This window comes from Chelonia mydas, chromosome 6 (genome assembly GCF_015237465.2).
Source record: "Chelonia mydas isolate rCheMyd1 chromosome 6, rCheMyd1.pri.v2, whole genome shotgun sequence".
NCBI classification, from domain to species: domain Eukaryota; kingdom Metazoa; phylum Chordata; order Testudines; family Cheloniidae; genus Chelonia; species Chelonia mydas.
In genome coordinates this window covers 74,351,834-74,365,878 of record NC_051246.2, presented here as the reverse complement: position 1 = coordinate 74,365,878, position 14,045 = coordinate 74,351,834, and the positions used below count along the sequence as shown (strand labels likewise).

The window sequence follows — 14,045 nt, the reverse complement described above, 5'->3', positions numbered from 1 at the left end:
AATACTTCAATAGTATGTGCAAACTGGTGACTAATACCATTGGCCTCCAACTAGAGTTGCAAAGTTGACTCATAACCCCAGGAAAATAACATACAATGTAAATCTGACACAACCATTCCCCTTCATTCCTCGTTCTGTCCCACCCTTTTCTGTGAGGTGAAGACCTCAAAATCTAATAAAAAAAAAAAAAAATAGTACCAAGCCGAGTTGGAATCATCTTAATGCTAACCTAGTTAAGTAAATTAGTCGTCTACTCCGTGGGAGAGTTTTAATGTAATGTGTTGGGTTCTCCAGCTATGAATTGTATGCTGCACATGAAAGTGAAATAGTGTTCAAAGTGATTCTGGGTCTATTTCCATTTCTACCACTGACTGACTCATTGTATGATCTTAACTAAGTCATTGACACTGTCACTCATTTCATGATACCTCTCTTCCTCTTCCTCTTCCCCCGCCACACTCAAGGTGCATATATGTGATATAAGGCTTAACTGATTTGAGGACCTTGGATGAAAGGTTGCATAAGCAGAAGTCATCCATTGGATCTGGTAAATTTGTGGTAAAATTTCAGAATCTGAACACTTCTGTGTGGTCTGTGGTCTTGCACAGTAAGTACAGGCTGATGGAAGTAATGCTAATGTTTGAGTTTATTGGAAAATCAGTAACATTTTTGACTCTTTAAAAGCCCTCCAAAAGTATTCCTTATAATTGGCAAAATTCTTTTGAGTTGTTTGCAGAAAAGTAAGTTGTTGTCTGCCTGAGAGTCTAGCCGTTGCAATTGTCTGCTTCTTAGCTTACTTTACAATAAGTATCTTAATATTTTCACTTGTTCATTAGGTTGATTTTATATACCACAAATATACTGCTGGCCTCAGACACTTGTGCTCTTGTGTGGGCACTTGTGCCAATAGGTGGAATACTAAGAAACAAATTATCTTTATTGAATTTACTAGGTTGAATATAGTCCAAGTGAATTTGTGCTAAGTACTAGAAGGTGAGTTGGAATTCTTCAATATGAAGAAATTTTGAGCAGCCTACAAAACATTGCATTTGGAATAGTAGTATATTAAATTCTAGTTAACTAATGCATTTTTCTGTTTACCTTGCTAGCCAATGATAGAGTTATATATTTACACATAGCTTTCTTGTTATACTTCCCGAAGTCTTTCAGCAATATAATAAGTGTTTGACATAACAGGTTAGTGCTATGGAATTATTTGCAATGGTGGAAAGAGCAATGACAAGTGGATTTCTCATGCTGAATCCTTACTCCACATGTCTGTAGCAGTGCTGTTAATGCCGGCCCTACCCGCAGAGCCCTGATTAGTTAGAGGTTGGACAGATAGACGCTAGGTTTCCCCTTCCACTGTGCTGGTTGTTAAGCAGGAAATCCCACCCTTGCTTCCTGCTGCCAGCTCTTCTCCTTTAGAGGTTGGGAATGCTACTGAGGAGACTTCACAGGGTCAGGGAAAGGACATGTGTTGATACTGCAGGAATGCAGCAGGCATAGAACCTGGACTATTGGGTTGGGAGACAGCCCTAGGGAGCAGCCTAGGTACATGTCCACTATAAACTTGCACCATATTGCATGCAGGAATCAGCCAGAGCCCAAAGGGAAGCAGAAGCCCTAATCTCTGACTAAGGAATTGATGTTAGAGGAGCATTTAGGCTGTTTGTTCTCTCACAAAGTAATTCCTGGGTGCATTCTGGCTTTTCTTTACACAGCTGCCAACTTCTCTACCCAATCTGCAAGATTTACTCTATCAGAATTAAAGACAAATTCTTCACCCAAACTTCATATCTGACGACCTAGAATTTGGCTGGCTGAGCACAACGGGGGGGTTGTTCCATAGAGATCCTGATACAGATCAAAGTGGAAGAGATTTTTCCGCCTGGGCTTCACAAGGTCTTGACTCATTGCAAGCTTCTATCCCCGAGATTCTGGATTACATCCTCCAGCTCTAGCTATCAGGCTTCACCATCAGTTCTATCAACCTCAATTTAGATGCCATTTCATCTTGCCACCCTCTTATTCAAATGTATACAGCGTGTTCTCATCTGACTTTTTTTTTAAATTTCTAAAAGAATTGGTTGATGCCTCTCCCTGTTCAGGAACCTCCCCCATCCTGAAACCTTACTGTAGTTCTTCCTGGGCCTTTATGGAGTCCCTCTTTGATCTCTTCTCTAAGTGCACTTCTGCATATTGCAAGCAAAACTGCCTTCGTGATGGTAATCGCCTCAGCCAGGAGAGTTTGTGAAATTCAAGTACTAATGGCAAACATCAGTCCCCCCGTCCCCCCCCCCCCCCGGCTTCAAACTGTCTTCCACAGGAATAAGATGATGCTGAGACCACATTCCTCACCAAGATAGTATTTGTTTTTTTTCCATTCAAACCAAACTCCCTATTTTCTTTCCCAAATCACACACAAACCTGGAGAAACCCAAGCTCCTTTAGATGCCTCCAGAGCCTTCCTTTATTACTTAGGCAAGACAAGGCCATTCAGGAAATCATCCTGTTTGCCATATTAGGGAAGGCTGTGAAAGGATAAGCCATCCCTTGCTAGCAGTTCTTCAAATAGATCACTCAATGCATTGCAATGTGCTCCCAACTATTCCTCAATGAGAGCCCAGTCAGCTTCTGCAGCATGCTGAAGAAATATTCCTGTATCAGAGATCTGCAGGGCAGCCACTTGGAGCTCAGACCATACCTTTATCGAGCATTATGCCCTGGATTTGGTGACGAGTTTGGCGACCAAATTCAGGAGAGCACTTTTGCAGTCCATATTTAGCTAATTGTAGCTCAACCCCTTTGTTAATTAGGGAACTGCTAGCTAGTCACCCAAAGTGGGATCCACATAGACAAAGACTGAAGAAAACATTTACTCCTCAGTAATCATGGTTCTCTGAGACGTTTTGTCCATGTGGATCCCATGACCCACCCTCCATCCCTGTTCCTTCAGAGTCCCTCTCTGCAGTGATTCTGAATTAATGAGGGAACTAAATTGGAGCCATTCTACCCTTCATGTCCTTAGTGGGAGGGCACAAGGACAGGCAGAGGCAGGCACAGCCCCAATAGGCACTGCAGTTCAAAAGATTCCAATCGAGAGTGCCTAAAAGCATATATGCCCCATAAGTGGGATCCATATAGACAAAACACCTCCAACTGTTATTGCAAGGCAAAAACTATTCTTCAAAACTTTCTTCTTTGGTGGATTTGAACAAGGCTTTAAAGAGCTGGTGCCAAGTCTTTAAGAAAGAGTACAAAATAACTTCAGTATTTAAAACCACAAGGATGTTTTTTCTTTCCTGGAACTTTGATGCTTTAGTGAGGTCCTTGAAACTACATGACTGCCACAGTCTCGATACCATCTCGCTGAGCTAGCTGTCTTGCAGCTGTTGCTTCCTCTTGAAAACTGATTTGGACTCTGTGCTCTGAATCTGCTCGGCTATTGTTTAAGAGTTGGTCCTAAATTTAGGCAGTTGCAACTGAGTTAAAAGGTGCTGTTTTCACCCTTTCTAGGACCTATCAAGGTTATATCCTTGCATTTGCAACCAGGTGAAATGATGTTGAAAAGATTAGCTTGCCAACATACAAATATTGCAGAAAATCCCAGTATGGTATTATGTATTTATGACTTCCAACTGATAATCTCAGTATGAATGAGTAAAAACATGGACAGTTACTGAGGAGCAGAACAGAAAAGAGATTAAAAGGAGCTGTATTAAGCCAACAGGGTGGGAGAGCTTAGAAATCGTCTAACAGAAAGTTTGCTTATAAGAGCACTGAAATGGATCTTTTCAAAGACAGCCTGCAAGCAACCCCAGAAACTAGATTGTTAATGCTTCATATCCCAGAAGCCTTCAAACACAAAAATCTTGTTTAGCTAGTAGTACTCATCTATTGCATGGTTTGAAAAGAGATTGTATAGTTCAAGTGTGTAATACACACACCAAAAACTCAGATCTTGATAAAGCTGCAAATTCTGTCCCTCTGTCATATGCACAAACTCAGTGATCTAAAAGCATTGGTGTTTGAGATCTTCAGTAGATTTAGGAGTATAAGGTAATGAAGCAATTCAGCAGCAGAAACATGCAGCTATTGCTTGGTACTTTGTCAGGTGTGGCTGTGCTTGGTATTGTGGAATAAATCAGATTAGTTACCAAACAAGCTTTAGAAAAGGTTAGGAAAACTAGGCTCAGTGCCTATTCGCCTATGTTACCTAAATCGTTGCCTAGTATATAAATTCTATTGATGGATAAGGAGACGGCATTTTATGAGGGTTGATGCATAAAATTCCATGTCACATATGTACAGTCTCTTTTTATAGAATGTGGTAATTGTATACACTCTGTTATAGATTCTTGTAACTCCAGTAGTCTATTCAGTAAAAATTTAAAATACCTTTATCTGTTGCTAACTTAATTTAATTCGGTTGACTAAATTGTAAGAATATATGAAATATATATACGAAATATACGTATATACGTATGAAATATACGAAGGTGATCAGTAAAATCATTTCAAGCCAAGAACCAAAGACGACCGCTATGCTCATTGTTCTCTCAGGCCTCAATCCTGCAAAGATTTAAGAACCTGTGTAACTTTACACACATTTAAGACTTAGCAGGATCAGGGCCTCAATGAGTACCTGTTTGGATAAATCTACTAGAGGCAGCTTTCTATTGTTTTAAAAGAGACACATTCTGGATATCACAAATACTGGTACTTATTTGAGTCTGTGTGGTAAAAAGGTTTTGAGTTTAATAGAGAGACATTATTCCCTCTAAGACAACAATTTTATATCTCTAACTATTAATTGGTTCCTTATTTTTCCATTTCCTACCTATTGAGTTTCATTTACCAAACTGTACAATAATTGTCTTTTTGTATGAGCACAGTCTATTCATCAGCACCACTGAATTTTTGCTATCTTAATTGCAGGGATACAGTAAAGATAAAAACCTTTAAAAAAATTAGGTGGGTTACTAGTCTCATTTTTAGATTAAAGCTAAAACCAATTGTAAAATTTACTTTTCATCCATTACACTGTCTGTTTATATTTTGCATGTCACTCAGTTTGGTCAATGAAACTAGACTGGCCCTTTTAATTGTGGTGGTTCTTTGCCTGTCCTCTGCATATTTCCATTCATGGGATGTGCAGCCTACATAAGGGAACCTTCTCGTAGTAGTGCTGTTAGAACACTCACTCACACCTCTTACCCCTCCATTCTGAGAGTGTAGCTATAAAAGGGAGTGTCAGCATAGCACTCCCTGTCATCTCACTTCCTTCCAACCACAACAGCACATGGGCACAAACCTGTTTAGATCTGATCCTTTGCTTAGTAGTGCCTTAGCTTAGTATGCTTCTAAGAATGGGTGAAGAGTGTATCTGAACAGTCTATCCGTTTGAGATCATTGACATTTTCTAAGAAAGGCACTATATATGAATGTACCAGAGTTGAGTTGTCTCCCTAGCTCTTAAATATTTCCTATTTCACATTCAGAACAAAGCAGTTCAGGTCATCACAGACAACATGGTTGCAGTGGGCACTACCTAAACAAGCAGGAAGGAGCTCACTCATCCCAGATGTGCAAGGAAGCAATAGCTATATGGAATTAGTGTATCCACTACACTATCATCCCAATTGTCCTGCATTTAGCGGGCAAGGACAACATAGTAGATCATGTCATCAGAGATCTCCTACAATTACATGTATGGTCTCTAAAGGAGTCAGTGATATAAAACACTTTCATCCTGTGTGGGTTTCTGGACATAGAACTCTTCACCACCACATAGAATGTGAAGTGTCTCTATTTTTTACTTTGGGGGATAGAGACGCTTAGTCCACACTGGATGCTTTTCTAAGTTGGGGAATGAGGCTGTCTATGCTCCACCATCTAGTCATGGGGTACTGCTTGCCAAACCATCCCAGGAGTAGGAATACGCAGAAGGAACTTGAAGAAAAGCTGGAGGTTACTTGCTTGTAACCAGAGTTCTTTAAGATGAATTCTGCATATTCCCACTCCCCTGCTCACCTTCTCTTTTATTCAGAGATCTTTAAAATCCTGACTGAGGAAGTGGTGAAAGGAACTGAGGTATCAGGGAGCATCACAGCGCTTCTTATAGCTTTGCTGTCAGGGCGTTGAGGAATGCCAAAGGAAGGAGCAGGAGGGATGCATGAGCACTCTTAACAGGCACTGCTACAAGAATGTTCCATGGCTTAGGCGGCAGAGCCCATCTTGAAGCAGACTGGTTACAAGTAAGTAACCTCCATTTCTCATGCGTTAGCACTGCTCTGTTTTGGTTCATTACACTATCACGGTGTGTTTACAATAATATGGTTTCCCTGAAATTTAAAAAAACAAAACAAAACCCTACTATGAATATATTCTATTAAAAAAAAATACCAAAAAAAATCTAACCATAGGACCTAAATCAAATGGTTTCTTTAGTTTGTAAAATTATGAAAACTTTAAAATGGGGCGGGGGCTTTACCTCCCATACAATGCTCTTCTGTCCCTGCCTGTGCAACCAGCTAAAGATTCTAAACCTATCCTCAGCGCTGCAGCTGATTTCCCAAATAATAAATAGGCCTAACTGGCTTTTGGGCTAAGCTCCAACCTTTGATGCGTAGCACTCTATGCTACAACACTAAGACCTGGCCTACGCTACACGGTTAGGTCAACACAAGGCAGCTTATGTCAACCTAGCTGTGCATGTGCCGACACTCAGATTGGTCTCCCAGTGCTGTAACCACCCCGCTATGCCCACATAGTAATGCCATGGTCAATGTACTTAGGTTGATGCAGTGTGAGTGTAAACACAAGGTTAGTTATGGCGCCCTGTCTTCCAGCAGCTATGCCACAGTGCCCTACACTGACCGCTCTGGTCACAGAACCCCACGGCCCCCAGGGGTCTCAGAGACTGGAAGCCCCCCCACTCCATTTAAAGCCCTGTGAATTTTTGAAATTTCTTTTCCTGATTGCCCAGCTTGGTGAGCACCTCTAGCAGCTCTCCAATGTTTGCTGCAACTGCCCAGCTGAGCACGCCGGCTACACACTCCAGCTGCTCTCCTGCCTGGAGTAGACAGGAGATATTGGTTCTCCTGGTCTGTGGGGAAAATAGGCTGTGCAGGCACAGCTCCTATCCAGCCATAGAAACGTCAACATCTCTGAGCAGATTGCTCAGTGGGTGCAGGAGAGACGCTATGACAGGGACCAGCAGTAGTGCCGCGTGAAAGCCAAGGCGCTGCGGCAGGTATACCAGAAGTCCAGAGTGATCTGGTGCTGAGCCACAGACCTGCCGCTTTTACAAAGAGCTGCATGCCATCCTCAGTGGAGACCCCACTCCAACATGAATATTTCCTGAGGACCCCAAGTCACAAGCCTCTGCTATGAACAAGGAAGAGGAAGAGTATGGGGGACAGGCAACTGGGGAATTCAACTGCACAGCGAGCCAGGACCTGTTTTTGATTCCAGTCAGTCCCACCAGTCAAGCACAGGAGTGCCTGGTTCAGGGAAAGGAACCTCAGGTAAGTGTGTAGATAAATTTTCAATTCCAGGGATGGCACCCCCAACGTAGTAGGACACAATCTTTTGACTTTTCATTAATTTACTCATGCTAGACGAGGTAGTTGTACAACCAAGAGAGGCAGAGCTGCTTTTCATTCCCCTCTAGAGTTAGAAGGTGGAGGGATGCAGAGCAGCGTGTTTATAGACAAAGAAATGTTCCTTGTGTCCTCCTGAGATCCATGGAGCTACTCTACATTCCTCTGCCAAAGGTTTCTAGGGAGGGCTGCCTTATTTCTTTTTCTGTGGTAGGATGCTTTCCCGCGCCACTCAGCGATAATTTCAGCAGGCACCATTGCAGCACACAGGCTAGCAGCATATGGGCCTGGATGACTTCAGAATGCCAGCTACAGCTGTGTTGTCTTTGCCTTTGTTACCCTCAAGAGTGAGATATCAGCTAAAATAACCACCGCCTGTGGAAAACGGTGCCAATATTCAGTGACAGTGCCCTATACTAGTAGAATCCTGCAACTGAGCAATTCCCTCCTCATTTCCTCAACTGTTGGTGGGCCATATTCACCATGGCTGATGCTGTGACTGGCAGTGTGCTGCAAATGCTAAAACTGGGAAGGTGTCATCTACTCTTACCAACAAGGAGTCCAAGCAATTGGACATGTTTGGCAGGAAGGCATATTCCTCTGAGGTCTGCTAACTAATAGGCTGTTATGGGCAAGCATAACTTTTCATTATAATCTCGGATGACCTTTTGGGCCCGATTCATCCCAGAGGACAACATTTTCAAGGAGGGCTGAGAGGTCTCTAAGCATTTCCTGAGGGTCTCCTATGATGTATCTGATATAGGTATTTGCAGCTATGACCTTTAGCAAACAGTTTTGACTGTGGAGCTCAGGCCTCTTTATGGAGGGCTCCTGCTAAAGTGCAATACTGGGCTAGATCCTCAGTCCCGTTAAGGTTGCTTTGCACTCCTCCAGGAAAGCAGCCTTAAAGTTGGCTTAACTGACCAGTGGAGGGCTCCCTTGTTCAGTGGGCAGAGCTTTGGGAAAGGGCTCTTATTTTAGGAGCTCCTAGGCCGTGGCAATCCTTGGCTGCCAGAATAGCCCTTTAAGGCTGCTCTCCGTTATGCCAGTGGACTAGATCGGTAGGTTAGCGCAAAGACTGAACCCCACAAACCAGGCCATTGTACGAGCAGCAGTACCCTTAGCGATTTATAGCATCAGCACAGAGCAGTGCTGCTCTGATTGTCCCTGTTGTAACTGGGTTAAACCTGAAGGCAATTAACTTTCTATGGCTTTTCGTTCTCTATGCTACCACTTTCCAAGGAACAAGCCATCCCTTCTCATTCGTTCAGTTGCAGGAAGAGATGGAACTTTCTCTTTCTGTAGGCTGCCATAGTCTCAAATATAACTGGATCCCTGAATAATATTATGAACTGGTAATAAGAGCGGTCATGTTACACTGGAAGAAATAGTGTTTGTGGTCACTGAAGGAGATTTGCAATCTTTAAAACACCATGAACATTCTTCCAAGGCTAAAAGAGACTTTCATGTTTTTCTGTGACCTTGTTTTAGCTTTCATACCTGTCCTTGAGCACTGTGTGTAGTTGTCTTTAAGTTTTTGACCTGAATATTGGGGTAGGTTGTAATTTAGAATAATAGAATATCAGGGTTGGAAGGGACTTCAGGAGGTCATCTAGTCCAACCCCCTGCTCAAAGCAGGACCAATCCCCAACAGTGGATTGCAGTGCCTTGGCTCCACCCACCACTTCTTGCTGGCCCGCACAGCTGAGCTGATACAGAGGGGTATCATCATCCGCTGCTGGAACAGGTTAGCAGCAAATTACTACCTTCCACTAGGCTAGAACAAAAAGGAACTGGACTCAAAGGTGTGTATCTGAGTACAGTGCTGCCTGGGGTGGTGCAGCTTATGTGCCATCCCTTGCTCAAGGCTGTGCCAAAAGGAAAAATCTACCCCATTATTTGAATAGCATATGTATCTTTTATTCTTATCTATTTATTATTTAGATAGCACATTGTGAATACTACTGCAGTTGGTTTCCAAACAAAGGAAGGCAAAGCCCTGCCCTAAGAGCTTACAGTTGCTTTGTGTCTAGAACATACCCAGTTTTGGCTACTTTGTATTTGTCCAACAATGCTTGAGATAAAGGGCCATGGTCTTTTTTTTTTTTTTTTTTTTTAAGTAAAGGAATAAACCTATTACCTGAAGCACAGACAGACTACTATACAACAGACAATACGAGGGAACATTCCAGACACACATCCGTTGTAAGCTCTTAGGGGCAGGGATTTCTGCAGATTGAACCTGTGGTATAAATGACATACATGAAATTTTAATTTGAAAAACTCAACTTTAAGAAGTAGCTAGAAACCGCGTCATACCCTCCTTCATATGATCAGGCAACAAGAGTTGGGAATATTCACCCAGAATCACCTTGATGTTTCATTGATTGGAAGAGCTCTCATTGGATATCGGAGTGTTTTGGAAGAGCCCACCTAACGTCTGCAGCACACTGAGTTAAACTCTTACTGGGAGGTAACATAGTCCAATGGATAGGGCACTGGATTAGGAATTGGGAGACCTTGGTTCTTTTACCAGCTCTGACTCTCGGTAACACAGGGCAAGTCATTTAACCTCTTGGTTTTCTTACGTGTGAATCTGGAATAATAATGCTTACCCACCTTTGTGAAGTGCTTCGACCTCAGTGGATAAAAAGTGTACATGCTCATTTTCTAGTCCTCCTCTGGCCTCTTGGTTTCTGCTCATCCTAACACTACAGAACCGCTGAGCAATTAGCATGTGCAGTGCATTCAGTGACATTTCACAACCAGCCATGTGTTTTGCTTGTGATGTTACTTAGCATCCAGAGAAGAAATTCCAAGGTTTAACAGTCTGTCCCCCTCTGTCGCACCCGTTTGTTGTGTTGGTATCTGAACCTTGCTTTTTTTGTGAATAAAGGTATCTGAATGACCATCAAATAGTCTGGTAACATCAGGCCAGGCCACCCCAGCTTTGTACACTTTATCCCAGGGCCCTGAAATTAAGTTGATTTCATTCATTTATTGGAATTTGACTTCTAAAATTCATCTATTCCACGTGTATAGATGTTACATAATGGAACAAATCACTCAACAATTGGAAACTCTTAATTTAGACTGACATTTGATAGAGAGCACCTGCTCATTAGATCAAGTGCTTTTTTTCTTTGGGAGGCTGAATGGTATCCCTAAGCTGGATGGGGCTGTCACCTCCTCCTTCCCCCCACCAAAGAGGTGGAGGGGTGTGTACGAGAGTGGAAAAAGTATGATTATATAATATATATGTGGAAGGACTTTCTCATGTAAATTAGATGTTCAGGATTTTGATCATTGGTATGGAAGGGTGGAGATGCAGAGAGATTCTTTAGCATTAACTCTTCTGTCTGCATGAGTTTGAATGTTACTGTTGTGTTCATAATTGACTTCCATACAGTTCCTTCCCTCCACCCCCACTTTTGGGACCTTAAAATCAAAGCTCTTATCTGCTTTAAGCGCATATTATTCAAGGCTAAATTTAAGATCTTGATATCCTGGTTGATATCCTTGCTTAGACAGCGCCCAACTTTCAGGGATCCCACCATCACGTTACATATGAAGTTGGCAGGTGATTGCACTTTTGTTGTGAGCCTTAGGTATATAAATCTCAGCCCCTTGACATCCGTCTTAGCCCCTCCTTCCATTTTCCTGTTTTCAAATTATTCCTTATATCTTCCAATGCACCTCAAAGTGTCCTTTAGAATGAACTCAGTCATGCCCCTAATGTATTACCCTCCCATCCTTTTCTCCCTGGCATCCTGGTATTTGGATCCTTTCTCTCTCTCTTTTTTTAAATATTGTTTTAATTTGCTACTAGTTTGTATAAATATTGGATAGCACCTCACACAAATAGGGTAGGGTGAAGAATTGCTTTATAGATCCTGTGACGCTTTCGGATAAGAGAAGATATTTGACCCAGTGGCCTTGTCAGAAATTTCCTTTCTCTTCACCGTTGTGTAACGTGCAGTGTACTATTTAGCTGCTGCTCCTCGCACCAGAGGTGGCTACGTTTTAGTGGTGCTGCATGGATCTTTTAGGTGAAAAGATTCATTTCTGAGATTTGCTGACAGGAACATGTAGAATGGAACTGCTGCCTGCCCTTCCTCCTCCACTCCCGCACAGAAGAGGGAAAAAGCAGTTCTTTATAAATAGCTCTGTTCCTGTCGTATTTGTAAATTCAGTGCTTTTTGTGTCACTGACATCACCCTTCTTCTCCATGGCAACTCCCTCCGATGTCAAAATTTCCAGGCACTATTTGAGAAACTTAAAGCGCTAAATGAACAAGTTGATTCAGGATGTTCTAATTGAAAATAAAACAGAGCAGGGGGCGGCAGGAGGGGGTGTGGATGGGAGAAAATGGGCTTCTCTCAGTTCTAATCCTCTGGAAAACTTGCATCTGTGAATGCATTTTAGAACTCTGCTTGCCCAGTCACTCTTCCTTTTATAACTATCCCTGTCAAAAGGAGGAGGTGGGTGGACATCTTCTTTTCCTATCTCCAGCAGCCTGGAGAGAAACACTGCAGGTGACTAAGCAGCAGGATCCAGACTGACTCACTCCTGAGTTATTTTCTCTTTCGTTGTTTGTTCTTACCTTTTGGCCTGCAGCTTATATTTTTCCCCAGGCCCCAATGAGACAGAATTAGCAGCCGGCTTTATTGTTCCCTAATGTTCCTGAAAATATGTGCTTGTGGTTATACAGGTGAGGAAATAAAACCAAACCTTAATGTCAAGAAAATTAATCATCGTCTTTCTCTTGGCAGCAACATTTTTATTAAAAATAGTTTTTGCTTTGAGTTTTGTCCAGGAAGAACTAATGTGTCTGACACACCGGTGAACTGAAAGATTTCTTTGTAAACCGACCTGTGGAAAATACATCATTGCCCCAGTGGCAGGTCTACTGGTTTTAACTTGATTGCTGCAGTAATTGCTCTAAGTAGAAGTTGTTCTACCTGGAACCTTGTTTATAGAATTGGATTGTGTTGGGTTTGAACTGGGCCTCCTATCGTGGGATTGAGTGGCTTCAACTGAAATGCACCAACCTGAAGATCTGCTTTCGTAAGTTAATGTCTCCCCAGTTACTTCAATGGAGCTGTTCTGCTTTACATCAGTGGAGGATCTGGGTCACGGTGTCTAAGACCCTGGGAAAATATCCCTTCCTTATATTGCAGTTTTGTGGCATTCCAAGCTCTATTGCTGAAATTCAGCTTCGTGAAATGTCAACTCCATATTGCGTGTCTGATTTTAAAAATTGCTGGGGACGGATGCAGGACAGTTACACAAGAGCTGATGTCCGTGATGTCTTTCCCTGGATATAAGAACCCAGGAGCACTTAGTGAAATGAAAAGAAACCCACCATCTCCCCAAGGAGGGTAATGGAGCCCCATTCTCTGTTTTAGAAGAGCAAGCTACAAGTGCTCACGTTCTCCACTTTTCCAATGTGCAAGGCAAAGGAATCTATAATCACAGATTCTAGAAGTGTGAGGTCATGTTCCACCAATTAACCCTCCTCCACTTGGAGTGGAGCACAAGTCAGCCATCTTCTGATTTCAAGGCTTAGCTGAACGGAGATGCATGAATAATCTTTATATCCATGAATCTTGATTAAAATATTGTCCTTGCTTCTGATGCACAAAATGTCACTCAGCCCCTACTCCCATCCTCTCTTCTGAGATCACAGAATCAGCACATAATACAAAGGAGTCCCAGCAAATGTCTATTCATTGCAATGCAAACCTTAATAGGAGCACATATCTACAATGGGATCCATTCAGTTTGAGCTGCAAGACTTTAATGGAATTTGTCACTATGGTCTCATCCATGCTCCAGTGTGAGGACTTTATAACTTCCTTATATTCTTCAAACACCTTTGCTTATTGCCAGGCAGAGGGGGCGTCTGGCACTTTCATATACTCCTCCACAGCAGCTGGCATCAGGCTAGTGCCGGTGAGTAAGCAGCTGCAAGGATGATGTGTGTTTGCGTGTGTGTGTGAGACACTGAACCAGGATCTTTCTGAAGAAGCTTTGAGATGAAATTGCTGAGAATTTTTGCCTGAAGCGAGGGATGTTTCCCTAATCTAAGACAAGCAGCAGCCTGCAATCAGAGAGAAGCAGTGGCTAAAGTCAGTCCAGAAGAGAGACTTTTCACAGATCTTCTCAAGGTAAGACCCCTTTGGGTGCTGCGGTAGGGGGAAGTGGGCAGTAGGGTCCAGCATGAGCTTCCCCCACATACGAACACTGGGTGTGATGAGATGATTTTAAAGCTTGGGGAGGTTAGAAGATCATAATACTGAGACAGATCTAAGCCCTTGTCTGACACTCCCTTTTCAGGCTGGAAATTTAAATCAACCAATAGGAACCATCTTCTCTGGCCTGAAGCCACAAACAGGGAAAGACTTTTAACCCTAGAGAGTCTACCTTCAGCCTGGG

At 42.6% G+C, this 14,045-nt stretch overlaps 1 protein-coding gene across 3 annotated transcripts in view; it reads left to right on the top strand.

The window, feature by feature from the left end:
• Nucleotides 1-480: 480 nt before the first annotated feature.
• The window catches only part of PAK6 (p21 (RAC1) activated kinase 6), a 62,187-nt gene continuing 48,622 nt past the window's right edge, over nucleotides 481-14,045 (top strand). Inside the window, exon 1 of one of the 3 annotated variants that reach the window (XM_043549860.1) lies at nucleotides 481-547. The gene's annotated coding sequence lies outside the window, so the exon portion shown is untranslated. Of the gene's footprint in view, nucleotides 548-12,199; nucleotides 13,778-14,045 lie in introns of those variants that run through there. The other 2 variants (XM_027831508.3, XM_027831506.3) reach the window with 2 other exon arrangements.